We start from the raw sequence: 27,968 nt of genomic DNA, 5'->3' as shown, positions 1-27,968 counted from the left end.
TCCCCATAACTAATGGGGGGACCGAAACGCCGTCGACCTCTGTGACACCATATGCAAAACGCGATTACTATGTAATGTAATGGTGTTCATGTGATTTCTCTGTACAACTGCATTTACTACACAGAAAACGTTTGTTTGCCTTAAAAAGCCTTTCCTTGTTTGTACATCTACCTTCTGTATTAAGACCTGTTAGTGTTGGGCACAGGCTTGTGTACCACACAGGTGATCAGTAGAAGGTATTTTGTTGGATTTGAAGTGTATACTCAGTAAAATTATAGACCTCTGTCCGGCTGGACATGTCCTTTAGAATATAGAACGGATTCTCTCTATATTTATTACTGGTTTCTTTATCTTTGAATGCATGGGACCACTGTTGTTTGAAAGATTTAAGCTCCCCGAGGTCCCCTGTTGACTTAATTGGGGCCCCTTGTTGTTATAAATATAAATCTAAAAGCACTGCCATGCTCCATCTCAGAAGCACTCCCGTCTAAATACTGAGACCACATTCATTCACCCTTAGTTGTCAACATTTTGCACAATCTCACAATAGGCCTTTTTTAATTTTCGACAGTTTGCCACTATTAGGAAGCAAAGAATTAAGCAATGGATAACAAGAACAAGTATAACACCATTTTGAAACTCTATTTGAATAAACATTTGTTGGGACTACATAAGTGATCACATTAAAGCATCTTAACAGGAGAATTTCAGGCCGTTGTAGTATTTCTATGTTCTTATTAACAGTTTTACACAGCAGGAACTTGACCCGAATCGGGTAACAGAGCGCTTTACATAGCACAATTTGCATTACAGGAGAACACATTCATTTTTTGTTAGGCACGGGGAGATTACGCGATTTACCCAGAATCACAGGATTTTCAGCGTCATTGCCGAGACTCGAACCCAGTGCCCCAGATTCGAGGTTGACCACTGTTAAAATCTAGTTTGCGGCATCAACATTATCGGCGCCATCTTGTCAGTTTTTAGGCCCATTCGTGCGCGTAAGCGGCAGCCATTTTGAATGCCATGGCCTCTCTGCCCACTGCCGATAGCCAGCGCGTCTCTCTCTCTCTCTCCTAACCTCACAGGCATCCCCCGCGCGCTGACAGCCCCCGCTCTCACATGCTTGGGCCATAAAACCCTCTTCAGCGCAACCCTGCCTCGGAACCCCATCCTGTTCCCAGCTCAACACCTCCCTCCATTCCTTTCATGATCCTGTATCCTTTGATAAACCCCTTTCCTCTGTGCCCGATTGTCCTGCTCGTTCCCAGGCCGCCACCTGGCCCTGCGGATGCTGTTTATTGGCCCCATACAGTAGGAAGCTTCCCCCATCAAAGGATCCACAACTGATCAAAGCCCCCACCCCATGAGATCCGATCATCCCCATGCATTCCGGGAATCGGCGGAATGCCCAGCTGCGCGACAATCGTCACCTGTTGTGGCCGGGGTGGGGACTTCTACTGTAAATGTGTGTGGGAACGGGCTTGAAGCGGGGATTCCGAGGATGTCTTTCCGTACATCAAAGTGTTAACAAAGATGTGTTTCATGCAATAAAGCAATAAACTTGTGTATAAGAGGCCAGGCCTCAGAGATGCGGTTAGAGAGCACCTCGAGAAGATACCCTGTTGTCTGAGTTGACGTGTTCTGCTCCGTCGGAATAAAACTTCTGTTTCCTCCCTTCCAGTCTCCAGCGCCTGCCTCTTTGTTTGATAAGATTCGAGTGGTATGAGAGTCGGTTAGCGCCGGGCAATACTTAAAAAGGTTCTCGCTCGACATCGGCCCTACCCTTTTTCTACACCACCCTAGCCGATAGGTCAACTCCTCTCCCCCATTATATTCAGTTTTATATATATATATATATATATATAGTAAATGTGTTTGAGATCTATCTCTATTCAGCCTTGATGCGAAGTGATTTAGTTGTTATGTGACTGCACCCCTGAGGAAGAACATCAACTACAAAATTTGAGACACAAAAAATGAATATTGTATCCGCTCTCATTGCAAACTGGACTTCCCTTAAGCTATCATAGAATTGAATATTGTTCCATTTTCCTATTTCCTCCAATAGTATTATGTTCACAACACCTTTTGTTGCCCTATGGGCCACAAAGTGTCTGGGTGGTGAGAGACAGAAGAGATAGAACGGGTTTCATCTTCAGCCTTTCTTTGTGCACTGACTGAGACAAACAGGGCATAACATTTCTTTCCTTCATGGTACAGTTTCCAATATTTATTCTCATTTCATATTTGACTAAATCCCTATATTTAAACGATGAATTGCATATTATCCCAACGGTAACACATAGAATGTATCACACTAGTGTGTTTTATGTTATTGCCCTCAGTGTTCATGCAAGATATTTAGCCCACACCTCAGAGTGCTACTACAGAACTTACAAAATGATTGGCAATTTACTAAAATAGGAAGTAAAGAATATGCATATTTCTGTGAACATTTTGTTTGTTTTCAAAACATGTCTATAGGGTGTTAATGTTTTTATTGGTCCCTCCCAGAAGGCGCTTGTGTTGTGAGCCGGGGAATACACCTTTATTTAATTGTTATGTGGAACCGGGCGAGAAAGCGGGCTATGACAAAAGCATTTCTCCTCCTCCCTGTCAGTATCTCAAACTCTCTTCCAACAAACATCCCCTTCTTGAGGAACAACACTCGGCATCTCCCAACATAAGAAGATGCTGTATAAATACCCATTCATACTTTCACATGTTTTCTTATATTTCCGTGTGTTCTTAAGAATGGAATAAGTGCCTCTTGTCTGTGGCTTTCCACTCAATGGAAGATTGCATAATGGCTTTTTAATGAAATGTTGACTGAAGACTCCATACAAATGACTGCGCGCGAGCTGCGGTGTGCTGTCAAGGTATCCCTGAATGCCTAGTGAGATGTCTGGCTTGTTACCTACTGAATTTTGATATGAACCTACTATCCAAGCATCATTTTTGAAGCTAGTCTCTTTTTTGAAATATTTTAAATCAGCATTTTCATTTACCTTCTTTTTTTGTATGAGCCTGGGTGTGGTAAGCATCTCAAGGCAGTCGACTTTAGCGCCAGCAGAGATGAATACGACACATGAGTACAAGAACATGGTGTACATAGTGCAATATCAGAAGGTTCCCACATTTAAATCTAGGTGCGTCAGTCCCAATGTTTATCTAAAGCAAACTTCGAGTTACAGCCGGTGCTTTAAATGGGCAGGTACTGTCCAGTACTGAGCATATGCACTTCTTTAATTTGAAAACAAGAATACCAGCACTTCTCAGCACTGTTTCAATACATTTAATGGGACAGTGATTGCACTTCTAAGCAGCAAACAGGTACTCTTTATAGTGTGTTCCTGCAGCTATATATTTCCATTTAAAGCATTACATATAGCTGTAGTTACTTGAGCGTTTTGTCTTGGAGGCAGACCAGAGCCATGTCTCAAGGTCACCTGGGAGCTTCGGGAGGGATTCGCCCCTTCCTGCAACATGAGCTTGATCACTCAATTGTCCCCTAAGATTTGCTGCAACGTCAGAGCTGTAGTAAGCTGCCCAGCCACATGATGTCACGACCACGCAGCACACCCCCTGGGCGCAGCCCGAGGGGATAAAAAAAGGCACCTGACCACTTAGGCCAGAATGCACCAGAACAGGGGTCTCCAAACCGGTCCTGGAGGGCCGGATTCATGCCAGATTTTTGGGATATTCCCATTGAGATACATGTAGTAATTTTAAAAATCTGGCATGGATCCGGCCCTCCAGGACCGGTTTGGAGACCCCTGCACCAGAATCTGTACCACCGTTGTGGGCTTCGTGTGTGCCAGTGGGCAGGCGGGTGGTACGCTTAGGGTCCAGATACCAAGGGGCCCAGTAAGAAAGCTACTTCCTCCACTTCTGCCCATTTAGTGAGTTCTGTTCTCGAGAGTCAAGTGTGTGGCTCACAGTCACTTTCCCAGGACATGGTTATCTGTTGCCTGGTTAGGAGTAGAGCAAGAGCAACACATTTGTGTGCAATTCCATTGAGGTTAGTTCTTGTCAGCAGCCACAGCAGATACGCCCTGGTTCCCGAAATATCACGCTGCCCGCTATCTGACCTGTGAGGGCGAACATCTCGGTCCAGTAGGAAACAAATCAGGGGCACGTCCAAAGAAAGTAAGAAAATGCCATCCAGCATCTCGGACAATTATCTGGAACTGTGATAAATATTTTTGTAGGTGGTTGGACTCTGGTACGATCAATGCAAAATGCTGTACTATATCCATTTAAACTTGGCTTTCCTGGTGACAGGTTTTGGGTATCCCAACACAGTTAGTCAGGCAACATCTTCTGTCCATTTGTCACATAATGTATCACGATCGAGGCCTAGATTTATGAAGAGTTCACTCAATGCAGCAAGTAAAGTTACTTCCGTACCCTGTGTTGCATATATGAGAGAGAGCAAACATTGTGCCATATCTACTAAGAAGTGGCGCAGTTCTGCTCCCGTCCTGTGCCTGTGCTCTTTTGGCGGCCATGCGCCAACACATGGACCCCCGCACGATAGTGCAAAGGTGTCTCCGTTGTGGTCAGCATAGTTGTTGTGCAGTGAGGATTCCTTCCTGTACAAAAAAATGTGCTTTAGGGCTTTTCTCGCTTTTTATGGGTGCTGTAGAATGTAGTAGAAATGCAAAGAGGAAAAAAAACAAGGAGAATTGAAAGCATTTCTCCTCGTTATGCCTGCCTCAGGGAGACGCAGAATTTTCACACTAAAAACTAACCCTGGGCGGAGTTCGCGGAGTGGGGCTTCGCGGAGCTACGCGAAGCGGGCGAGAAACTACGCCCACCTCCGCACTCCGCGTAGCCCCACTCCGCAAACACCACTGGCCGCCAGCCCCGCCACCCGCCTCCCTCCCGCCCTCCCTAAATACTTTGAAATAAAAGAATTAAATAATTTAAAAGCACTTACCTTGCCGCCGCTGCCCGCCGCGTCCCCGGGGCTCGCGATCTTCCGTCTTCCGTACTAATGCGCATGCGCGGGCGGCCGCGCATGCGCATTTTCTCGTGAAAATGCGCATGCGCGGCCGCCCGCGCATGCGCATTAGTACGGAAGACGGAAGACGGAAGTAAGTGAGCCCCGGGGACGCGGCGGGCAGCGGCGGCAAGGTAAGTGCTTTTTAAATGATTTCATTTCTTTATTTCAAAGTATTTAGGGAGGGCGGGAGGGAGGCGGGTGGCGGCCAGCTACGCTCCGTCTGCGGAGTGCCGCCTGGCTCCGCCAGCTCCGCAAAATGCGGAGTAGGCGGCACTACGCATACTCCGCAGACGGAGCGTAGCTGGCCGCCCACCCCTACTAAAAACCTGTCTACAATTCTTTGTAGGTAGAGATCAGCGTCAAAACCTATGTATAGTTGCAGGAGAACGCCCATGCACCACACATGGAATGTCCCCTTAACGCAGTACAGCACCTTGACCTGCATTGCATTACTTCGGTTACAATCCAACACAAATTACATTTTGCGCTGGATTCTAAATACCATTAGTAGAATTTGCATTAGGTCTGCCTTAAAAAAGTAATGCAAATCTGACGCAAAGTCTTTGCAAGTCTGAAACCAATTTCAGAAGTTTGCCTGAAAGAGCTGAAAAAGCAGCATCACAGCTTTGCTTTCATGCCTCAAATTGAACAGTTATGACAATGCTGTATGTACCTGTGGGACAACAAGTACCACATCACACATTCAAAACAGTCCCGCTCTGAAGGAATGGATATGTTGAAGGCCATGAAAGGTGCATTAAAAGCCATTTTCAGTTGAAGTTACTCAGAACTCTAAACTGCTAGGCCATCTCTAAACTGCTAGGCCATTGGCTGCATGCACTTTGAAGCCCACAGATACATGCGACTTAGGGCCACCTTTTCCATAGGGTGAGGTTAAGGCAGCTGCCCTGGGACAGCACCTAGTGTGACACCAAATTACCTGAAACGTCCTGAACAATTGCTGCTTTGGTATATAGGTTGATTGCTCCAAGAGACAAATGATACTTTGCACTGAAAATCCTAGCACCGTTTCCGACAGCCTTTGATTTGCAAAATTATGCTATGGCAACTGCCCACAATGCACAGGTAATGTATTCACAAGGAGCACCGGCAGAGGGCCTTTTGGCCGTGGAGTGGAAGAGTAGCACGGTACAACCTCGTCGCCAACAAATATGTAAGATCTGGCCTCATCATTTTTGCCTTCCTCTGCTTCCCTGACAGAAGCAGCATGGGAGCACGCTACCGAGAGCAGGACTTCATTTTTTATGGTTCCTGTGACGACACTAACGAGGATAGCCTTACACACACTGGCACTACTTTTGTTTGTATTCTTGTTACCTTGGAACATATAAACATTGTAAAACGGTGAATGGAATGCCCCAGGGCGCTGACACCAGAAGCCAACCTCAACAAAGCGGGTAAGAGGAGACCATGAAGGGATGCCAGTTTCCAGTGGCGTAGCCAGTGTGTCACGAGCCCTTGTGCAAGGAAGGATATTGGCCCCGTGGCTGCTGTTCCACTGGTAGGATACATCAATAATTAGGGTTCAGTTGATCCCTCAGGCCTCTGAGTCCCGGTGGCACTGCACCTGCTGCACCAGCGGAAGTTTCGATATTCCAAGTTTCCCTGCAAGTAAGGGATCTGCTGGCGTTCCCTGGGCCACACCCAGAACGTATGACCGATCATACTGCAAGTTAAGACACTAGCATATTTGCACAATCCCTTCATACAAACTTGGCTTGTGCAATGGCATCTGTTTGCATATCAGCACAGATGTCAACTATGCAATTTTCGTTCAACTGATGTGCGTAACTGCCCTGTAAATTGTACTGAAATACACACACACTTTTTAATGTAGAGGGCAGTAACTTCTGACCGAAGAACTTTTAATTTGACTAAAATTATAAATATATAGTTTACTTACTAATAGGGGCTTTCAGTCTGCCCTCTTCGTCCATTGGTCTGCTGTTTTGTCATTCACATTTCTTCTTCTGCCTTCTACAGCATAGGCAAGCCCCCTTTAGTCAAGCAGGCCACACCAAAATGCGCTGATTGGACGTGCCAGATAAATCAGCATGTGCGATATACCTAGCGTGCGCCAATGTGCCGCCTCTGGGTGGTATCTCAGATGGGCATTTGTGCTGCCCTCACCCAATGCTGCCAAGTGTTACTCGAATAAGCAGCTCACAAAGGCCCTGTATAGCTCTATGTGACAGGGGCGGGGCTTGCTCATCTGATTAGGGCACTGCAGCTCAGCCCACATGGTAGTCACAAGAACAGAGGCTTGCTCTCTGGTTGTTTGAGTTCAGAGGAGGCCATTACACCCAAAGCTTGTGTTTAAAGAGTGATCAAAGTGTTTCCTGCCCTGCAAGTCTAGAGTGAAGTCTTTTGATGCACGTGGTGAGGGAGTTTTGTTTTATGCAGCAACATGATACTTTCACAGGATAAAAGTGTGAAATAAAGTGCAGGGTACAACAGTAGCTGAACTAAAACATCATTTAAGGATCAGAAGAAGGGACTGGAAATAAACACATTTCCAACAGTCACTGATTAATGTGTAATACAATATCTGCCAGAGCCCTTGACAGGAGGCCACTGCAGCTTTAACCACACCTAAGCAACTACCAACCATAACATTCCTATAAGTGTGATTATTCAGATTATTCCAGGCCCCCAAAGTTATACGAATGGCGTGGGTGTCAGGATTAATAGTTTTTAATGTGTATTGAATTAATACACAGCTGTGGTTCTGCTCATCTCTAAATTACACAAACAGCGCCACCATGTGGCAGACTGGTATAGTGCCAATGTTCCCAAATAAATGCGGTGCCGAGCACCGGAGACCACTGGCTCAAATTAAGCGCTGATCCAGCTGAACGCCCTCCTAGTTTTAAATGTGAAGAGCTGCTCCCCGTTTGCCAGCAGTAACCTGGTCAGTGGGTTGTGGGCCACAGTGCAAGGAAGGAAATGGACTTCGCCTGGCTGTTGTCTGAATTATTTAAAAAACAGCAATAATCAGTGTCCAGTGGGCTATGGTGCCACTGCACCTGCTGCACCAATGGAAGATACCCCCTCAGTTAGCCAGCAAGATGGGTTATCTTCACAGCCACCCACAGGACATTAGGAAAGAAGAGAAACAACAGATCTGGAAAGGAAATTAGTCCTGGTTTTAACCCCAAAGAGTTGCCAGTCGACCATTTCTGGTAGTACTGGTGAAGTTTTGCTACGATTTCGATGGCATCTTTGTTCATACAGCCTGGTGAATCTGAGGAGCGATACTAGATATATGCTGGGGAAACTGGGGCTAGTGTACACAATACCGTGAGGCTACAGGTTTACAGGAATGTAATGCAGGCAAACCAATGAAACTGTGGCACACATCCTAGTGAAAGTACAGGAGGCGATGCAGTGGTGTGCAGCCAGAATATTGTAACTAGAATAGCGATAGCAAACAATATAGAAGACAAAATATCGAAACTGAAATATCAACAGGTGAGTATAGATTTTCTATACCTCACTCCACGTATATAAACCGTTTGTAAGACGGAACAATGCATGTGAATACTTCGAATGCCTTAACACATGGTTATAAAAACGACTGCATATTTACCACAAATGCCTTTACCATGCAACCTGTACAAGGAATTTTGTTGTGAAGGCATGATTGGTAAAGCTAAATGAGATGTAAAGGTTACATCCCAGCCCCCTGCCATGAGTCCTGACACCTGGCTGCAGCCCTTAGATCTACCCCGACACCAGACGAGAGCTGATGTGCCCTGAGGGCATAAAGAATACGCCTGCCACGAAACTTGCCCGTTCCGAATCAATCTCCTATGTTGAGGGTCAGAAGGTTTAGAGAGGCATCCTATGGTTGCAGACATAATGAAAACACCTTTAAAGCAGTAGTGAGAATGTGATTTTTCCCAAAAAGTACATTGGGTCACAAGACTAGATTTCTTGGGTGAAACAGATGCACCAAGTGCTACAATTTCCCAGGCCATACATGAGCTGCGGTGAACAAGTCTCAACAAAGTAATAGGCCTGCCATTAAGCTAGTGCATTCATAGCCAAAGTGATACATGCTACAAGTTCTTTGAAGCGAGGACACAGCAGGGCCTTCAACTTTATGTTATGTTATGTTAATTTCGATTTATATAGCGCCAAATCACCGACAGGTCTCCTAGCGCTTGCTTTGGGAACCCGTCCTGGCTTTCCCTGCGAGATAACCCCTACTGGGCATCCCCAAGGGGAAGACCAGGCATCCCATCGCGGTGGGGCCGTAGTGGAGATTAAGCAAGCTATTGCCCAGAGTTGCAGAGTGTGAACCCATGATTCCAGTAGGCACCGAGGCGAGAATTATCGAGTCCGTGGACATTTTTGAGCTCAAGACCCTGCCGCGTCGGGAATTGAACCCTGGTCCCGGGTCTGACCTTTGCATCAGGGTCTGCCTCCTCTAACCAGTGAGCCACACTTCTCCACTAACACAGTGATATGGAGCAGGTTGCAGGTGATATCTCTTCCACGGTAAGGGTCAGCAAGATGGGGCAACATATCCTGGGACCAGAAATGCTGGACTGAGGCAATGCAGAAAAGCTAAAAGTAGGAGGAGGTAGCGTGACTGTTGCCAGAAAGTGCTATGCACCCAAAGGCCACATTTCTTTGATCTACAAGGTTGGCTAAAGGGTCCTCTCCACCACATCAGACAGGAGGGACACTGTCCAGGTGACTCAATCAAACAACACACTTTACTGCCTGGAACCGGTGCTCAGAAAAGCAGATCCAGGAGTTGTCCAGAAAGGAAAACAATACCTTGAGGGAGCTGCTTTTGCCTATTATTTTTGGATTTTAGGCATTTTGCTGGAGGTGAGAGGATGGGGGGACCGGAACCAGCTGGGGAAGTAGGGATAAAAGTTGTAGATGCAAATTTAACAAACTGTTGCTTGCAAAACTCGGAGATCAATGAAGATCAGGGCTATGATTTAGAAGAAGGAGCCTCCACAGACATCTATGCCATGCCGGTGTCTTAGCGGAATCAATGTTAGCAGGGTAAGGTTCCTTGTGCCTCATTGTTTCTCTTGCTCTTAAATGGAATTACCTATTAATAATGAAAGTGAAAATCATCTTGGAGGAAGAGCTCACTGGATGGACCTGGCGGCTGTGCTTCCTACACAGGCGCAGGGGTCCTGCAGGGATGGCGATGCTACACAAACTCTCAATGCTGGGTTCTAGGGCTGCAGCCTGAGATGGGCAAGAGTAAGTTCACTTTTACTCAAATCGGCTCTCTCACAAACACACCACTTGTACTTTTTTTGTAAACATCTGCAATATGCAAAATAAATCAAGAAAACATTTAACAAATACAATAATGCGGGAGTGACCTAACAGTCCAGGCCACCATCACTGGCACCGAAGCACACTTCTTTCCAGGCAGCTGTACACTTGTGAGCAAGAAAATGTTGTCACTCTCAGGGCTAGAGAGCCAGTGGATGAAGTGGGCTGAGCAGCTGCCCTATGCTGTGGCTGGTGAAAGCAAAATGTGAATGACACTCCAACAGACCAAATTAGTGAAGAAGGCTGACCGACATCTCCTGCCTTTATAAACATATGCAAGGATTTTTATTTTGTCTGGAATTAGCCAAAACCTTGTGTTTTTAATATAAAAAATATATATATATACTATTCATTCTCACAGGAGTTTTCAGTTGGCCCTATTCATTTATTGATCTACTGTAGTGTAATTCATATTTTGATGCCACCCACCACAGTATACAGCATGGGTACATGATCTTCTCACTCCAGCCACTGCCTTACCTGCATGTGAGACTTGATGTATTGTGTTTTTATTGTAAATGTGTTTTCACAAACAGTACAATAAATAAGTATCAATTTATTGAAATCTCCAAAGTGAACTTTATTCATACGTGACAAAGAACTGGTGGCGTCATAGCAATGCAGCAGATGCTCAGTGTCAGCACCCTTCCACATGGTCTAATTCAGGGCATTAAGTGGGATGAAAAAACTGGGGGTGGGGGCGGGGGTCTCTCAAAGGGGGCAATCGCTGAACTAATTAAGGGCGTGGCTTGAAAACACATAAGCTAAAAATCTGTCTTTAATATAGTGTGCCACATGACTGAAATTTTGCTGCTTCTGGCTGAATCCAGATATATAATACAACAAGTAACGTTTCACCTACAAGACAGGACTATTGGCTTTGTCAATGGTTGTTAGTTGCATAAGATAAATAAAAAAACAACTATGACTTCGTTGTATAGGTTACTGAAAAATTTTCAGTTCTGAAATGATGAGACTGTGAAAGAACTATGAGTCTTTTGTAGTTACTTCACAGGTATTGAAGGGTGGTACTGCTGCAGAGTTAAGACTTTTCACCACCCTGAGGGTGATGGCAGAAATGGAGAGCCCGATAGGTACCTGTCCAGTGCCGGACTGGGAACCAAAACCGGCACTGGCAAAGTGCTCGGCCGCCCCCCCCCTCCCCACTCGGAGGGGGGGGGGGGGGGTTGGAGGTGTTGCAAAAACGGCCCAGTAACAAAATCGGCCCCCAGGGGCTCAAAACCGGTCCCCACCCTTGAGGCGCACCGGGGGATTGCCTGGTGCCCGCTATGGCCAGTCCGGGCCTGTACCTGTGTCAGCATCTGTTTTTTAGAACTGCCAGTGCTGAGCAACGGCAGAACCCGGCCCACTTAAAGCCCTGGTATAATTTTTTTAGATGTACAATAATATTGATTGATTGATTTATTGTAAAACATGCACACACAAAAAGACTACCAGATCAACATATCATCAAGTGAGAATTATTAATAAAAAAATTAATTAATAAAAAACGTGAAGCATGGAAATATGCATAAAAATACACAAGCCTGTTCGAATCTACTGAGCACGGAAACTTAGGTACAGGAAAAAAAAACAAATACTCATTACTCTTAAATTAATTTCTTTCCAAAATAGCTCAATTCCACATCACATGCAACCACAATTCCATCGTATACATTTTGTTTTGTCACTTTTTTTAGAAAATCATTTGCTGTCTTAGTTCGCTGATCTGAACATTGCAAACGCTTTTCATACAATTTTCTATAATAAACCTACAAATTGCATCTACGTCAAACATGGACGACGTCTTGGATTTTCAACTGCATCTGATGGTTAAGAATGCTATGATCAGTGACATCTTCTTAGTAGACTCCGCCATTTTGAAAGCAGCTGCAAAGAGCTTATCTGAGCATTTTAAAGTAGGTGTCTATGTACTGGCTGAAGCAAGCAGAAATCTATGTTTGGGACAATATATACTGCACAGCATCACATACATACTGCTGTTAGTATAAATGCACACGTCTAGGTTAAAAACAGTTTTAAAAAATATATATCTATCCACCTCAGGTCAGAAAGACGTCATTATCACTGTGCAAGTTAAAATGCACTTTATAGCGCTTTCCATTTATTTTACCACTAGTATATTTGAGATAAAACTCATAAGTAAAGTGAAGTGTGCATTTGAGGCCTAAGTAAACGTGTCAATGTATGTATCCCGCTTCCTTCATCAGTGCCTACCTGTGCAAGAAGGAATTTCGAGCTGCGTATGCAAGTCGAATAAAGGTAAATTCTGCTCCTTATTGTAATGCTCTTGATGACTGACTCCTGGGCACTTGACAACATTACCCATTTTGCTGGACCAGCCTAGTGCCTACCCTTTACTTTCTCAAGCACGTTCTTAATTGTATCATATCATTGGTCGAAGTGGCAGGATCTGATGGACACTACGTGCCCATACTTTTTTAATTTCAAGAAAAACATTTCCCCTACTTTTCATCAAAAGTCAACCGTCCTGGGACGGTTAATTCCGAGAGATGAAAGGCTTCAGCCAAAGTGTAAGGCAGGGAGTCTCTTGTGCTGTGAAACCGAAGGTGGGCAGACAGCTAAACAAACCATCTTACCAGGGTGCCTGAAAGACATGTAAATGTGCACAAGGGTCAATCTGCAAATGTAAAGAGAGATTGACAGTCTGTATTGGCTTTAATTGATGTTACTGTGTGCATTGCAAGTTTAAAATAATGACTTACATGTTTAAAGTGTTTTCTGTCACAGAATGGGACCGTGCAACACTAAACATACACAAGTCACTCTTCCGCGATGCACCAACCAGGACTTGGCAGTGCATTAACGAATAGAGGTTTCATAATGTAAGATCGTGCATTTCCCACTGATTAACATATTCATTTTCATTTAAGGGGTGTGTTATTTTATATGTAGTTACCAGAAGGTGAAAGACCCAAAAAATATGACAGAATATTGAGGGGCAGATTTACAAGCCCCTTGCGCCAATTTTGCGTCAATTTTGCGTCATTTATCCCATGTTAAAAATGACGAAAAAGTGGCGCAAGGGGCTTGTAAATCTGCCCCTTAGTTCTTAAGACTCCCCCTTACGCAGAGCATCACCGTTCCCAATTCCGATACCTTTTTTAATACTCTTCGACCACTGTATCATATACATGAAACTCGCCCACAATCCTGCATTCAAAGCAGGTGATGATATTTACTTCTCTTTCATTTGATTTTTTAACCACAATACCAAGAAAAAAATGAGGGGCACTTTAACTTTTTTTTGTCATCTTTTATTACACGCCTGCTACTGAAAATGCAATTTTGTGGACTGTTAGAAATCCCTAACAAAGCTACAGTGCGAGTGGGTGGATGGCTACAACTGTGACTTTTACTTAAGCGTGTGTTTCGGCATTCGGCCGTGGAAACAAGAATGTCAGTCCGCCTGCCAAAGAGCGACACCTCCCAATCCCGCCGACTGGTAAATGAGCCAGGGCGTGACGCGCCATGAAAGAAAGGGCTTGCCTGAAATATAGCACCCCGAACATCTCTGGGCGGGAAAGCGCTGAGAAACCCTTGAACTTCAAGTCTGGTGAACACACTGACCTGTACAAGGGTCCCTTCAGCGTCCCCGGTCTTCGGAGGCGGGACGGCGTCGCCTGTGGGAGCCTGAAAGAGACAGTTCAAGGCGCGGTTAACATGGCCGCTGATTGCGCCAGCTGCGCTGTTGTGGCGGAGCTCTCTAGGAAGCACGAACAAGCGATGCTTTCTCTGAATGGAAACTCTCTTAGCGCACATCAAAGGCTACCTGGGCCTGGCAGGGTGATCAGCTGAGCCTCCCTGGCAGCCACTCGAGACGCAGGGCTCTGAACGGGGTGTAAAATGGAAGCGCTCCATTGACAAGGGGACTGCGCGTGAGATGTTTAGGAACATGTCTGGGCAACATGGAGGTACGAAGTGGAGGGCAGGAAAACTACCTCGCGGCAATGTTTTTTTTGTTGCATGGGGAGGTCAATCTTGACAGCACTCCTGCTGTGACGTCCACTGCCACGAGGGGGTGCTCTGGGCTGCAGGGTGGTGTGGGAATCTTTGGTAGGGAACAGGAGCCCCCAAAATCCCACACAAGACCCAAGCAGTGCCCTACAAGATGGGCAGTATCAGTGAGTGTCCTGAAAGTGGTCCTTGTGTGTGTCTCCCCCACTCTGGAGATGAAAAGAGAGAGCTAACATTGGCAAAGCCAATAGGTTTCGTGTATGCATGCAGTGGCATTGAGTGTAGTGGCAAAGTAGTAGGTTGTATAGTATAGTGGTTTAAATTGCAGTGGTGCAAAGTAGTTGGCATAGGAGTAGTGGCGGAGGATGCATTTGTTTTGACTAAAGTGGTGTAGAGTACATTTGCCTAGAGTGCATTGGTTTTGAGTAAAGTGGTGTAGAGTGCAGTGGTTTAGAGTGCAGTGACATAACGTAGACTGCGGAGGCGTTGCGTGGCATAGCATAGAGTGCAGTGGCATAGAGTGCCATATAGTAAAGTGGCATGGAGTGCAGTGGCATAGAGTAGATTATTTCAGAGTAGAGTGGAGTGGTGCAGGGCACAGCGCAGTGGCATGAAGTAAATTGTGCAGAGTAGAGTGTTGCAGCATTGATTGCAGTGGCGTAGCATGGAGTGACACAGAATGGAGTAGAGTGGCGTAGAGTACAGTGGCACGGGCTAGATTGTTTCGGAGATGAGAGAAGTGGTGTAGAGTGGAATGGTGATGGATAAAGTGGAGTGGTATAGAGTTGTGGTATAGAGTGCAGTGTTGCAGAGTGGAGTGGCCTAGACTTGAGTTGTGTAGAGTGCAGGGGTGCATAGTAGAAAGGGATAGAGTGCACTGACATACAGCCGAGTGGTGCAGAGTAGAGTAGCAAGGCATAGTGTGCAGCGGTGCACAGTATATTAGAGTGGCATAGAGTGGATTGGTGTAGAGTGCAGTAGAGTGGTATGCAGTGGTGCAGAGTAGAATGCAGTGCCATAGAGTAAGTGGTGCAGAGTAAAGTGGCGCAAAGTAGAGTGGAGCCGAGTAGAATGTCACAGAGTAGAGTGGCATTGAGTGCACTGTTGTACAGTGCAGTGGCGTAGTGGTGTAGAATAATGTGACGGAGCGCAATGGTGCAGAATTGCGTAGAGTGCAGCAGCATGGAGTATAGTGGTGTACAGTACAGTGGTGCAGAGTAGATTGGCATTGAGTGCAGTGATGTAAAGTGGTATAGAGAGCATTGGTGTAGAGTGCAGTGGCATAGAGTGCAGCAGTGTAGAATAGAGTGGCGAGGTGTGGAGTGGTGCAGAGTGGAATAGCGTGGCATATACTGCAGTGCCATAGTGTAGATTGTTTCAGAGTAGAGTGAAGTGTCGTAGAGTGCAGTGGTGCAGAGTAGATTAGAGTGGCTTAGAGAGGATATGCATAGAGTAGAGAAATTCAGGGTAGAGGGGTGTAGAGTTCAGTGGTGGAGAGAGCAGTGTTGCAGAGTGAAGTGACGTAGCATAGACTGGATTGGTGCATTGTAGAGTGGAGTTGTGCACAGTAGAGTGCTGTAGAGTGCATAGGCACAGAGTGGATTGGTGAAGTGGCATAGAGTGCAATGGCACAAAGTGCAGTGAGTGGCATAGAGTGCAGTGGTGTAGAGTTGTGCAGAGTAGAGTGGTGCAGAGTAGAGTGGGGCAGAGTAGAATAGAGTGCTTAGAGGGCAGTGACAGAGCACAATGGTACAGAGTGACAACATGCAGTGGCATAGAGTAGAATGTTGAAGAATATAGTGGCGTAAAGTTTAGTGGTGAAAAGTAGTAGACATAGGTACAGTAGCCAAGGGTGCATTTCTTCGAGTAACATGATGTAGAGTGAATTGGCATAGAGTGCAGTGGGTTAGAATAGAGTGGCGTAGCGTAGAGTACAGTGGCATAGGGTGGACTGGAACCAAAAAAGAATTCCTTTCTGTGTGTTTCAATTTAGATACTAGTATATATCATATACAACAACATTCGTTTAGACCAATTTCATCCTCATATCCCCATACAGTATCTTTAAATCAAAACATAAAATTGTATGTAACTAAATAGTTTTTTATTTATAAATAGAGTGGATTGGCGCAGAGAGGAGCAGAGTAGCGTAAAGTGCAGTGGCATAGAGTAGATTGTTTTAGAGCAGAGTGAAGTGGAGTGGTGCAGGGTAGAGTATAGTGGTGCAGTGGCATAGAGCAGTGGTGTAGAGCAGAGTGGAGCAGTGTTGATTGCAGTGGCGTAGAGTGGAGTAGAGCAGAGTGGCATACAGTGCAGTGGCATAGAGTTCAGTCGTGTAGAGTAGATTGGTTCAGAGTAGAGTGAAGTGGCATATAGTGGAGTGGTGCAGGATAAAGTAGAGTGGTATAGAGTAGTGCCGGAGAGTGCATTGGTTTAGAGCGCAGTGTTGCAGAGTGGAGTGACACAGAGTGGACTGGCGCAGAGTGGAGTGACCTAGAATGGAGTGGTTGAGAGCACAGTGGCGAAGAGTGCAGTGGTGCATAGTAGAGTGGTGTAGAGTGCACAGGCATAGAGTGGTGCAGAGTAGAGTAGAGATGCTTAGAGTGAAGTGGCATAGAGTGCAGTGTCAGTGTAGTGGTGCACAGTAGATTAGTGGCTTAGAGGGCAGTAGAGTGGGGTAGAGTGGTGCAGAGTAGAGTGCAGTGGCATAGAGTAGAGCGGCACAGAGTAGAGTAGCATAGAGTTTAGTGACAGATAGTGAGGTTGCAGGGAGTGCAGGGTTGTAGAGTGTCATAGAGTGCAGTGATGTAGAGTAAATTGTCGTAGAGTGCAGTGCTGTAGAGTAGAGAGGCGTAGAGTGCAGTGGCATAGAGTGTATTGGTTTTGAGAAAAGTGGTGCAGTGGCGTGGAGTGACGTAGAGTAAAGAAGCATATAGTGTATTGATTTTGAGTAAAGTGGCACACAGTGCAGTCACATGGTGTGGAGTGGCATAGAGTGGAGTAGTGCAGCGTGGAATAGAGAAGCATAGGCTGCAGTGGCATAGAGTGGATTGTTTTGGAGTAGAGTGAAGTGGAGTAGAATGCAGGGGTATAGAGTAGAGTGCCGTACAGTTCAGTGGTCCAGAGTAGGTTGGAGTGGCTTAAAGTGGATTGAAATAGAGTTCAGGGTGTAGAGTAGCATAAAATAGAGTTCAGTGGCGTAGAGTGGCATAAAGTAGAGTATATTTGTGTTGGATAAATTGCTGTAGAGTGCATTGGTATAGAGTAGAGTGTCGTACAGTTCAGTGGTCCAGAGTAGGTTGGAGTGGCTTAAAGTGGATTGCAATAGAGTTCAGTGGTGTAGAGTGGCATAAAATAGAGTTCAGTGGCATAAAGTAGAGTATATTGGTGTTGTGTAAATTGCTGTAGAGTGCATTGGAATAGAGTGCAGTGGCACAGAGTGGAGCAGAGTAGAGTGGAGTGGTGTTGAGTGCAGTGGTGCTGAGTACAGTGGGGTAGAGTAGATTTTTTAAGAGTAGAGTGCAGTGGTGCAGAGTAGATTAGAGTGGCGTAGAGCGGATTGGCATAGAATGCACTGGTGTAGAGTGGAGTGGTCCAGAGTAGAGTGCATTGGCGTAGAGTGGAGTGTCATAGAGAGCAGTATTGCAGAGAAGGGTGTTGTGCTGTAGAGTGCAGTTGCAAAGGTGCAGTGTTGCATAGTAGATTAGTGTGGATTAGAGTGCATTGACGTAGAGTGGAGTAGAGAGGCTTACAGTGGAGTGGTCCAGAGAAGAATGCAGTAATGCAGTGTGGAGTGGAGAGGCATAGTGTACAGTAGAGTGGCATCGAGTGGTGCAGAGTAGAGTGGAGTGGGAGAACGTGAAGTATACATGGTATGACAGCATACTGCCGTTACAGACAACACATCTTCAATTGAAATAACCATTACATCCGAACTCACATTCAGTTTTACTGATAAAAGTATACAGCACATAGACAATAATGTGTGGAAATGTCATCACCCAATGTACTGATTAGATCATCAGCACAGTTCAATAGAAGAAAATAAAACATTGTACAGCCTTGCTCAAGCAGTTCCCCCAGCAGCCAGCTCGAATCTCACATAAATCCTCTCACTTTCATCATCAAGCTCCCTTGAAGAGACAGCCTGGCATTAGACCTCTGTCTTTGAATGCACAGCAAATGTGACAAGATAACAATAAGAATTAAAGGCCTGTTTACAGAAAGTGAGTTTGTGGAAGAATACAGTAAACATGGTTTGGGCAACGGCAGGGACAAACTCGAGCTGGACAGCCTAAACCAAATAAAGCCAGCAAATAGTCAGAACAACTGAGGTACAAACCACAAAGCCAATAGTAAGCAATGGGCGGAATGTATTGCTAGGTCAACTTTCTGAATATCCCCAAGATGTCTTTAGGCTGCGACCTAAAAAAGGAGGGAAAATAATCAGGAATAGCTAAGAGGCAAATATAGTAAGAAGAGGTGGGGAAGAGTTGGTGGAGGTTCGGGGGAGGTAGAGTCATGAAGGGATTTAGCCCTCAGTCTAGAGAAAGAGTAAAATATGGCCATTGTTTCCCAGGACGGTTGCCACCTGGCCGCTTTTTTACTGGCATAACCAATATGTTTATATTACGATCTGTACTAAATGGAAATACATCATATAAAGCTGGTATTTTTCCCTTTATCTGTATGTACTTTAAACAGTAAACAGGAAGAAATCACTTTGAAAAGTGTTCTAGAGCTGCCTTAATAATCCCTGATTGATGATTTTATATAAAATTATTTTTAAGTATCATGTCTGGGCCTTTGCACAATTATAAAATGTTAACAAATAGACATTTTTTTTTCTATGGGAAAAGTGGCAACCCTTTGTCCCAGGGAGTGCTGTATGATGAGAAAGCATAAATTGGGAGGGCAGAGAGGGGGGCAGCATTGTTATCTGATCAGTGGCAAGGTTGTACACAGAAATAAAAGGTCAAGGGCAGTGAAAGAAGCCAACTCCTGTGAGAAAAGAGAGCTGGGAGACAGTTGTAACATGTAAGTAGCAACCAAGCATTGAAGGAGGCACAATGGGAGAGGCAGCGCAAAACATGGGTTAGAGGTTAAAAAACGTAGAATTAAGAGTTAATAAGCAATCTGCTGGATATTTTGCATCCCCAGTAAAGAGGTGGAAGACGTGGGAACAGAAAGTTGAAGGACATAGCAAAAGAGGGGAGGAGGCAAAAAGGAAAACAGTATGAGTATTACAAAACTGTTTGGAGCACACTTGCTGAAGATTATGAAAGAGAAGATTTTAGAGTGGGATACGTCAAAATATTTAAGCTGCTGTGGGTGGAGGTGAGGTGCAAGGGGAGATGACATGAAGAGAGGAGGGTGTTTCTGCCCCGGTTAATAGAACAGGATAACTATTATCACAGGATGGCAAACCCTTACCATAATTCCTTGGGAGAATTGGTGCAGGAAGTGTGCTTCCCTCCCCCATTAGCTACAATTATTAAATTCCCTAGCATACATTGTCAAAAACTCTTGGACAAAACTGTTGTTTTTAAAATATATATGTGTATGAACTGGAAGGCCAGGGTTAAATGTTGGTGGTCTAACTTGGTTTAGCTCATGGATACTCACTAACTTTCTCTCGGGGGCCAAATTTGTAGTGTGGTTTGTGGCCGAGGGCCGCACTGGTGGGGGCGGGGTCAGAGGGGGAGGGGCTAGAACAAAAAAAATCTGGGACTATGAGGTTAAACAAAGGCCCCTGCAGCGGATGCATTCGTCCACTGAACCATCAGACTCAACATACACACATCTCTCTCTATCCCTCTCTCTCTCCATCTGTCTCCCTCCCTCTGTCTCCCTTGGTCTGTCTCCCTCCATCTCTCTCTATCTCTCTTTCTCCCTCCCTCTGACTCCCTCTCTCTGTCTTCCTCCCTCTGTCTCCCTCCCTCTTTCTCTTCCTCCCTCTGTCTGTCTCCCTCCTCCCTCTGTCTGTCTCCCTTCTCCCTCTATCTCCCTGCGTCCGTCTCCCTCTGTCTCCCTCCTCCTTCTGTCTGTCTACCTCCCTCTGTCTCCCTCCTCCCTCTGTCTCCCTCCTTCCTCAGTCTTCCTCCTCCCTCTGGATTTCTCCCTCTGTCTTTCTCCCTCCCTCTCTGTCTCTCCATCTCCCTCCCTCTCTCTTTATTTTATTTTTTTATTTATAAAGTTTTATATAGCGTAAACTTGATCCTGAAGGATATCAGAGTGCTTTACAATTTGAGGCAATTAAATAACTTCCCACCCTATTCCCCTATAAACCCACAACCCACTATGCAACTAAAGATGCAAAATTAGAACAAAAAAATTTAATAACTACTAAAGTTTTTACACAGATAATAAAAACAAAAACAAATCTTATACCAAAAATACATGCATCACACACATACAAAATAAATACAAACATAATTACATTAATACAATATCGATATTTTTAACATCTATATTTTTGCAAACGATAATAAACACTTCAATATTTTTTACATCTATGTTTTTGCAAATTATATTAACCCCTTGCGTGCTGATGACGGCTCGCATCCGTCATGCATCACGGTGGGCGTGTGCTGATCACACCCGCGATCGGAATCTGCCGCACAGGCGCAGAATTCCGGCCGCGGTCAAGGGGTTAAACACTTTGATATTTTTTACATCAATATTACTTACCCAAAGTCGATATTCTGCACTACGATATTTTGTCTGTCGATATTCTTGAGCCACTATATTGTCTCCCTCTCTCTCTGTCTGTCTCTATGTGTCTCTGCCTCTATGTGTCTCTGCCTCTATCTGTCTCTGCCTCTATCTGTCTCTATCGCTGTCTGTCTCAGTCTGTCTCTGCCTATGTCTCTATCTGTCTCTGCCCTATCTGTCTCTCTGTCCCTGTCTGTCTGTCCCTGTCTATCTGTCTCCATCTCTGTCTGTCTCTGCCTCTGTCTGTCTCTATCTGTCTCTATATGTCTCTGCCTCTATCGATCCCGGTCTGTCCCTGCCTCTATCTGTCTCTCTCTCTATCTGTCTCTCCCTGCCTCTATCTGTCTCTCCCTGTCTCTATCTGTCTCTACCTCTATCTGTCTCTACCTCTATCTGTCTCAGCCTCTATCTTTCTCTGCCTCTGTCTGTCTCAGCCTCTAACTGTCTCAGCCTCTATCTGTCTCTGCCTTTATCTGTCTGTTTCTGTCTCTGCCTCTGTCTGTCTGTCCCTGTCTCTATCTGGCTCTGTCTCTGTCTCTAGCGGTCCCTGTCTCTGCCTGTCACTGTCTCTAGCTGTCCCTGTCTCTGTCTGTCCCTGTCTCTGTCTCTGTCTGCCCCTGTCTTTATCTGTTTCTGTCTCAATCTGTCTCTGTGTCTTTAGCTGTCTCTCTGCCTCTGTCTGTCTCTGTGTCTCTATCTATCTCTGTCCAAACTGGAAGCTTCCCAAACGCCCTTAAAAGTCAGCTGGGAAAGCGCGTGCAGCTGACTTTTAAAGGACCTTTTGGGTAACATTCTGAAGGTGCCCTGACGGCTCAGAGGTCGGCAGTAAACATAGAAGATGGCCGCAGGAACATACGCAGTGAATATCTATTTAATACGTATTCACTATGTATGCTCCTGCGGTCATCTGTGTTTACTGCCGGCCATGGAAACTGCAAGGCAAGATCCGCGGGCTGCCAGTGAAGGCGTGTCGGGCCGCTGGCGACCCGCGGGCCGTACTATGAGTACGAGTGGTTTAGCTCAATTGGCCAGCATGCTTCCTGGTTCCAATCCATCCTTTCCATGTTCCTGCTCTCTAAAGGAGTACAATTCCTACAAAAAAAACAGTCATAACTCCAGGGTCATGATGACCATTAAACAATGGTATGTCTGCTTCTGCCAGTACAAGCATAACTGCACAAAAAGTGTGGAGTTGTCAACTCTTCCTGCAATGTTAGAGTGTGGAGGCAGATGGACTCTCAGGGGCTTGTAGAAGCACAATGGAAAAGGAGCATTTGAGGGGAAGACATGTAACCCAATTCAACTTCAAGAATGTCTTGAGGTCTATCTGACCAGGAGAGGGCAAGGAAGATCATAACAGGAATCAGAGATGGCTTGACGATAAAAGGTCATGATTCAAATGTGGGCAGTTGGGCACAGAGCTTAAAAGACATCAAAGTAATTAAAAGCATTGTGATGGAAAAGCAGAGAAAAGGGTGGTAGAGATGAGGAAGTCAGGTCCATTGCAGCATATTCCATACCAGGCTTGAAGATTTTACCACGAGGCACGGTTTTAACAAAAAAAAGAAAACAGGGAATTCCGGTTATTTTCCTCATCTGTCGTGGCCACAGGGACAGTTAGTGAATTATTTTATGGACCAGGCAGATTTGTCAGTGTGTTACTCATACAGTGTCAGAGTTGTCAAAATAGCAAAAGTGATGTTACGTTAGCATTCAACGGCTGCTGGTACATCCAGGTGACTTTCATTTGTTGGGCTTTCCAATTTAAGGTCAGGTGTTGGGTGAGCACCATACATGCAGTGTATGTTCTCTGAGACCTATCGCCATGCATCGACTGAGCACATGCAGTACTATCTCAACAGCTTCTTGGGAGGAGACAAAGAGGCTGCTGAGATGCGTTGAAGAACTGGCAGAGGAAATTCGGGTGTGTTGCTGTAAAGGAAGAAGGAAGGACCTTAAAAATCATTGGTGTTCCTTGTGATCACATTGGATATGATAGCATATAATCCAGGTAATCTTTGGAACAAGTGAGGGTCTTCATGTCTTGAAGAACAGGAACAGATGTGGACAGAGATAGTCCAAGAACTTCCTGATGTGTGCATTTTGTGGGATGGTGCCGCGTAGGGATTCTGCACTCAAATGGCAACAATAGTTCGAAGTGAGGCAAAACGTCACATCCCCATCAGAGTGACAAGGAGGATGGGGGAGGACCTGAAATTGCTTGGAACATTTCTCAACTGCCTCAGATTTGCCTGTGAAAAGTAGCCATCTTTTTTGATAAGGGTGGATCAGGTTTTCATCTGTTGTGGGATCACAAGTCAAGCAGCACAGCACTGTATTTCTGGAGTGTCTCCCTGTTCTTGCAGTGTGTTTGGAGGGCAGGGAAAGGGTAGATAAGAGGATGCCTTTTTAACTGTGCTCCCCAGCGCCCATGTAACCCCACGGGTGACAGTGCCATGCTCTACAAATGCTGATTGAGTGATTTAAATGAATATGAACATTGGTTGGTGTGGTGGACAGATTGTTCCGAAAATACCAACGTGTTTGACAGTGCTTAGGATGTGTTATCATGCCTGAAATGGAACAAACTGCTTAGGGGAATGCCGATTCTAAGCTTGAAAAACAGACTAACTGATGCTTTTATCTCCTATACACTGGTTACTCTGAAGGCGAGGGAACATGCAACCCAGGTTCTACTTGACATCTGAAATGTAGAACAAAAGGCTAGGCACTTGGTAGAGAGTTCACTAGCTCTGACAAAGAGGTAGGTCTGGATATACTTTGTCAGAATTGAGATAATATGAAGTAACACAACAGAAAAAACTCTTGAGAGGAGAAGGTTTATGCTATAGGATTCCTGGGGGAAAACGCTGATATGGTTATCTCCATCAACGACTTCAAGAATGATGGAAGGCACATATTCTGCAGGAAGTATTTCTGGGGAGTTCTGTAGAGACTACTGGAAGGTTAGACAAGAAAAAATAGAAAAAAGCTTGGGTGCCAAAAGGGCCATCACCAATGTTAAAAGACATAATCACACAGGAATCCAAAACATATAATCGCAGTGAGCAGCAATATTGTTGTGTCAGGTTTTTTAAGTGGTGCTTTCTGGGGCCCTTAGGTCTCACAGACATGCACACAGGAGATGTGGGATTCTGCAACAGGGTTAGAAAATAAAAATGAACAAGAAGGAAAAGGGGGTCAAGACTGAGCCTTGATATTGCCCCCTTAGGTACACAGTACCAAGTACAGAGGCCATGACTATGGAACTTCTACATGCGTGAGGACTGTAGAAAGTGAAAAGGAGAAAAGGTCTAGGGTCCTCAGGAAGTTTTTGAAGCATAAGGAAGGCCCACAAGAAAGTTTGGGACCCATTCCTTTAAGCTTAAGACAGTTATTGAAGGGCACAAAGCATTGATGGGAAATAAACCAAGCAATACATGTGGGAGATGGAGGTCAAACACACTTAAGGATCACAAGCCTGTAAATTTGGAGAATGTGAGACAGGAGACGTGTTGACACCAGTAGCATGTATTGTTGTTTAGGATCATTGGCAATTGACTACCCTAAAATGAAAGTATGCATTTGTGGTCATTCAGTTGTACATTACATGGGGTTCATGGTGGAAACATTTAATTTGGCACATTTGGCGTATGTCCACTTGAGGAATCACAAGTACAATGTTCATCCAACAGGACAGGAGAGAGCCCTAATAGTTGCCAATACAGAATGAATCAATAAGTGGGCGATAAAGCCAAACATGATTGTGTTACACCCCGGTGAAAATTACTTGGTTCAAAATATGACGAAGCCAAGGAAGAAATGAAAAGATTGCAGGAGCAAACAAATTAAAAGACTGTTGTGAGAGCAAAGATGATTGGTAAAGGAAGAAGAGACAGGACGAGGCCTAAAGGTGCAAAGAGAAGTGTACCCAGTGGGGAAAATGGACAGTAAAGGAAGTAGTTGGGGGACTTCTGGAGCATATAGAGGAATGCTTTGATAAGAGGAGTGGATAAAGAGGCATGGAGTATCAGCAAGCATCAGGTAAGGGTCCTAGAGTGCAACCAGATGGAAAACAATGGGTTGAGGTAAGGAGAGAGCAGCGGGTAGAAATGGGCCTGAACAGCTGTCACAAATTTCATGCACCCCAAAGGACCCTACGATCAGCCCAGCTCTTCTACTCCGTGGTCCCCCACACCATAAAGACCAGATCGGGAGGCCACTCCTTCTCCTTCCTCACGGCCAGAGCCTGGAACGCCCTTCTGCTCCACCTCAGACAGACAAAATCGCTCCCCATCTTCGCAAGAATTCTCAAAACCTGGCTATTCGACAGACCACCCTCCTTGATGGACTGGAACCTGCACCCCCCACCCCCAGCGCCTTGAGACCCTTACGGGTGAGTAGTTGCGCTCAACAAACGCTTGATTAATTGATTGATGGGGAAAGGAGATCCAGCAGCAGAGTCATTTAAGGACCCGGGCCCTACTATATGGGCTCTAAGTAATCGCTGAGAATAAAGAAATGCAGAGCCACAGAAAATGGATGTGGCAAGCAGCATAAAATGTGTTAGAAGGATGCTTACAGCACTTTAGGACATCGAAATAGACAAGTCGAGCTGGACACTACAGAGAGGGCCTGACCGGACTTTAGCAGGGATTTAAGACATACATGTAGAAGTGTTTTTCCATTATATACTTCCTTGCACATTCACAAATGTATATCCCATGGCCTACCAAACTCCAACTTTCTGATCTATTTCAGATCCCATCGTTTCCACCGCAGTGGCATAAGATGTACTTCATTCAAGAATAGTCCTAACATGGAATGCTTGTAAAAAGGAATAGAGAGCACTTTGTGTTGCTGCTGTACCATGAAAAAGAACATGGCTTGTGTTGAAATGACTGGAAATGCCACAACAACTCCTAGTTATCTATTGCTTTATATTGTTGATGGCTTTGTGCTGCTTTGTCTTTTTGCTGGCATACATGTTCTTTAATCTGTATAGCTTGTTCTGCAGCACTTTCTAAACAATATCCATTTGCAATTTACTCTGTGCTAGACTTCTGTATTATGGTGGTCAAGGTAATAATGCTATTATCATTGGGTGCAAGTTTATTACCTGTTCTGTTCTATGAGCACACACAAACAGCCAATGGTCGGACTGGTAACGAAAGGATCCCCAAATAGAGGCTACTTGACTGCACTGTAGAAGCGCTGACTGAGTTTTTAGACGTATAGGGCCAGATGTACGACAGGATTTTGCATGCGCAAACAGGTTTGCGACCCGTTTGCGCATGCAAAATACCTGTGGGCCATGTACTAACACTATTTTGCGTGTCGCAAAATATTGTGACTCGCAATATAGTGTTTAGCGACTTGCAATTAGGAAGGGGCGTTCCAAGGGCGTCCTTCCTAATTGCGACTTGCAGACCTATGTATAATTGTTTTGTGGTCGCAAAGCACTGGTAATATACTGCCCTCTTCAAGACAGTGGTAATGCAGTCACAAATAGGAAGGGGTCCCCAGGAGATACCTTCCCCTTTGCAAATGCAGAGGAAGATATTTTTTAAGGGCAGGCAGTGGTTCCAGGGACAACTACCTGCCCTTAATAAATGTAACAAAACGTTTCATTTAAGAAAAACAGGCTGCATTAAAAAACAGCTTTATTTAAAAGCAGTTCCAGACATGGATGTCTGCTGATCCCAGCAGGCCACCATACCTGGGAGGGCCTGCCATTCTCAATGGGGTCGCAAATTGCGAGTGCCTCATTGATATTCATGTGGCATGCAATTTGCAACCCCAATGAGAATTGCAAAACATTGTCTCGGACACAGTTGTACATAGGAAATTGCGACTCGCAATCGAGCGCAAATTGCGACTCGCAATTTACAATGGTCGTTCATCTGGCCCATAATGGTCTAAATCAGTAGTGTTTTCTATGACTGGGGCCACTGTTTGCAAGCGGGAACCAGGCAGGGGAATTGCTCAAAGGAAGGGGGCATTCCATTCGTAAATTACTTCTATTTATAACTTTTGCACTTTGCTCTAATCCCAGGGAGGGGTTTGTACTTTCGGTGGTTTGACTTGCACAGCAGGTAACTTGTTTGTTTTGTAGACTCTCCCTGTGTTGTGTGTTTTTTTTTCATTGATAGGCGTGTGCTATTGGTTCCCTGACGGGACAGTCATTGAAAGCATGAAGTATTTTTTCTCAGCCGATCCCAAGACCAGGGATTAAGTTAAGGTAATTTTCGCAGATATCATGAACAAAATAAAGGGCAAGAGGAAGGTGTAATGACTCTGGCGGAAGAAGGTGTTTGACGCACAGACAGTGCATCTATCAGGCGTTTAAGGGTGTATCTTTCTGCCTCCAGGGCCAATACAACTACTCTTAGATTAGAAAACGGGTGATTCAGTTACTTTTCTAGAAGGTTAGGACGGACAATTTGCTATGGGCTTCATGCCAGATGCCCGCCATTTTGAAGCAGCCACTCATGGGGATTCAGATGTAGAAATATGACTTCCCTGTGGTGTAAAAAGGGGGACGAAAGAGTCATATGTCAACACTGTGAAGCAGTATCACTGTCAAGCTTGAGTGATTGACACAAAAATACGGAAAATGAATAGGTTAAAGGGGCATAGCAAAGAAAAGGCAGAAAGTTGTCAACGCCGCTACCTGTGGAGAGAGGAAAGAAGAAAAACCAACAAGCTAATAGGTTTCACCTATGCAAGATCTACTGTCTTTATCAATGTTTTTTTTACATATGCTGCATACCAGACAGCTCGTCAGCAAGGCCCAGACATGCATTCAGTGGCTAGCGTCTGGAATGGTTACGAATAAAGTGCAGGAAAAGCTCGGCTAAGGCACCTAAAATGGTAGGATTGCATGAATCACTATGATTAGTGGGTGTTGCCA

At 45.1% G+C, this 27,968-nt stretch overlaps 1 protein-coding gene across 4 annotated transcripts in view; it reads right to left on the bottom strand.

The window, feature by feature from the left end:
- Positions 1–27,968, bottom strand: part of ATXN1 (ataxin 1) — a 1,146,771-nt gene that overhangs the window by 364,830 nt on the left and 753,973 nt on the right. For 2 of the 4 annotated variants that reach the window (XM_086965155.1, XM_086965156.1), the window contains exon 6: positions 13,955–14,017. The exons of the other annotated variants lie outside the window; for them this stretch is intronic. The gene's annotated coding sequence lies outside the window, so the exon portion shown is untranslated. The remainder of the gene's footprint in view (positions 1–13,954; positions 14,018–27,968) is intronic. 4 annotated transcript variants of the gene reach the window in all.

This window comes from Lissotriton vulgaris, chromosome 4_1, assembly GCF_964263255.1.
Source record: "Lissotriton vulgaris chromosome 4_1, aLisVul1.2, whole genome shotgun sequence".
NCBI lineage: Eukaryota > Metazoa > Chordata > Amphibia > Caudata > Salamandridae > Lissotriton > Lissotriton vulgaris.
The sequence above is the reverse complement of the archived record's forward strand: the minus strand, read 5'-3'. Positions and strand labels throughout refer to the sequence as shown.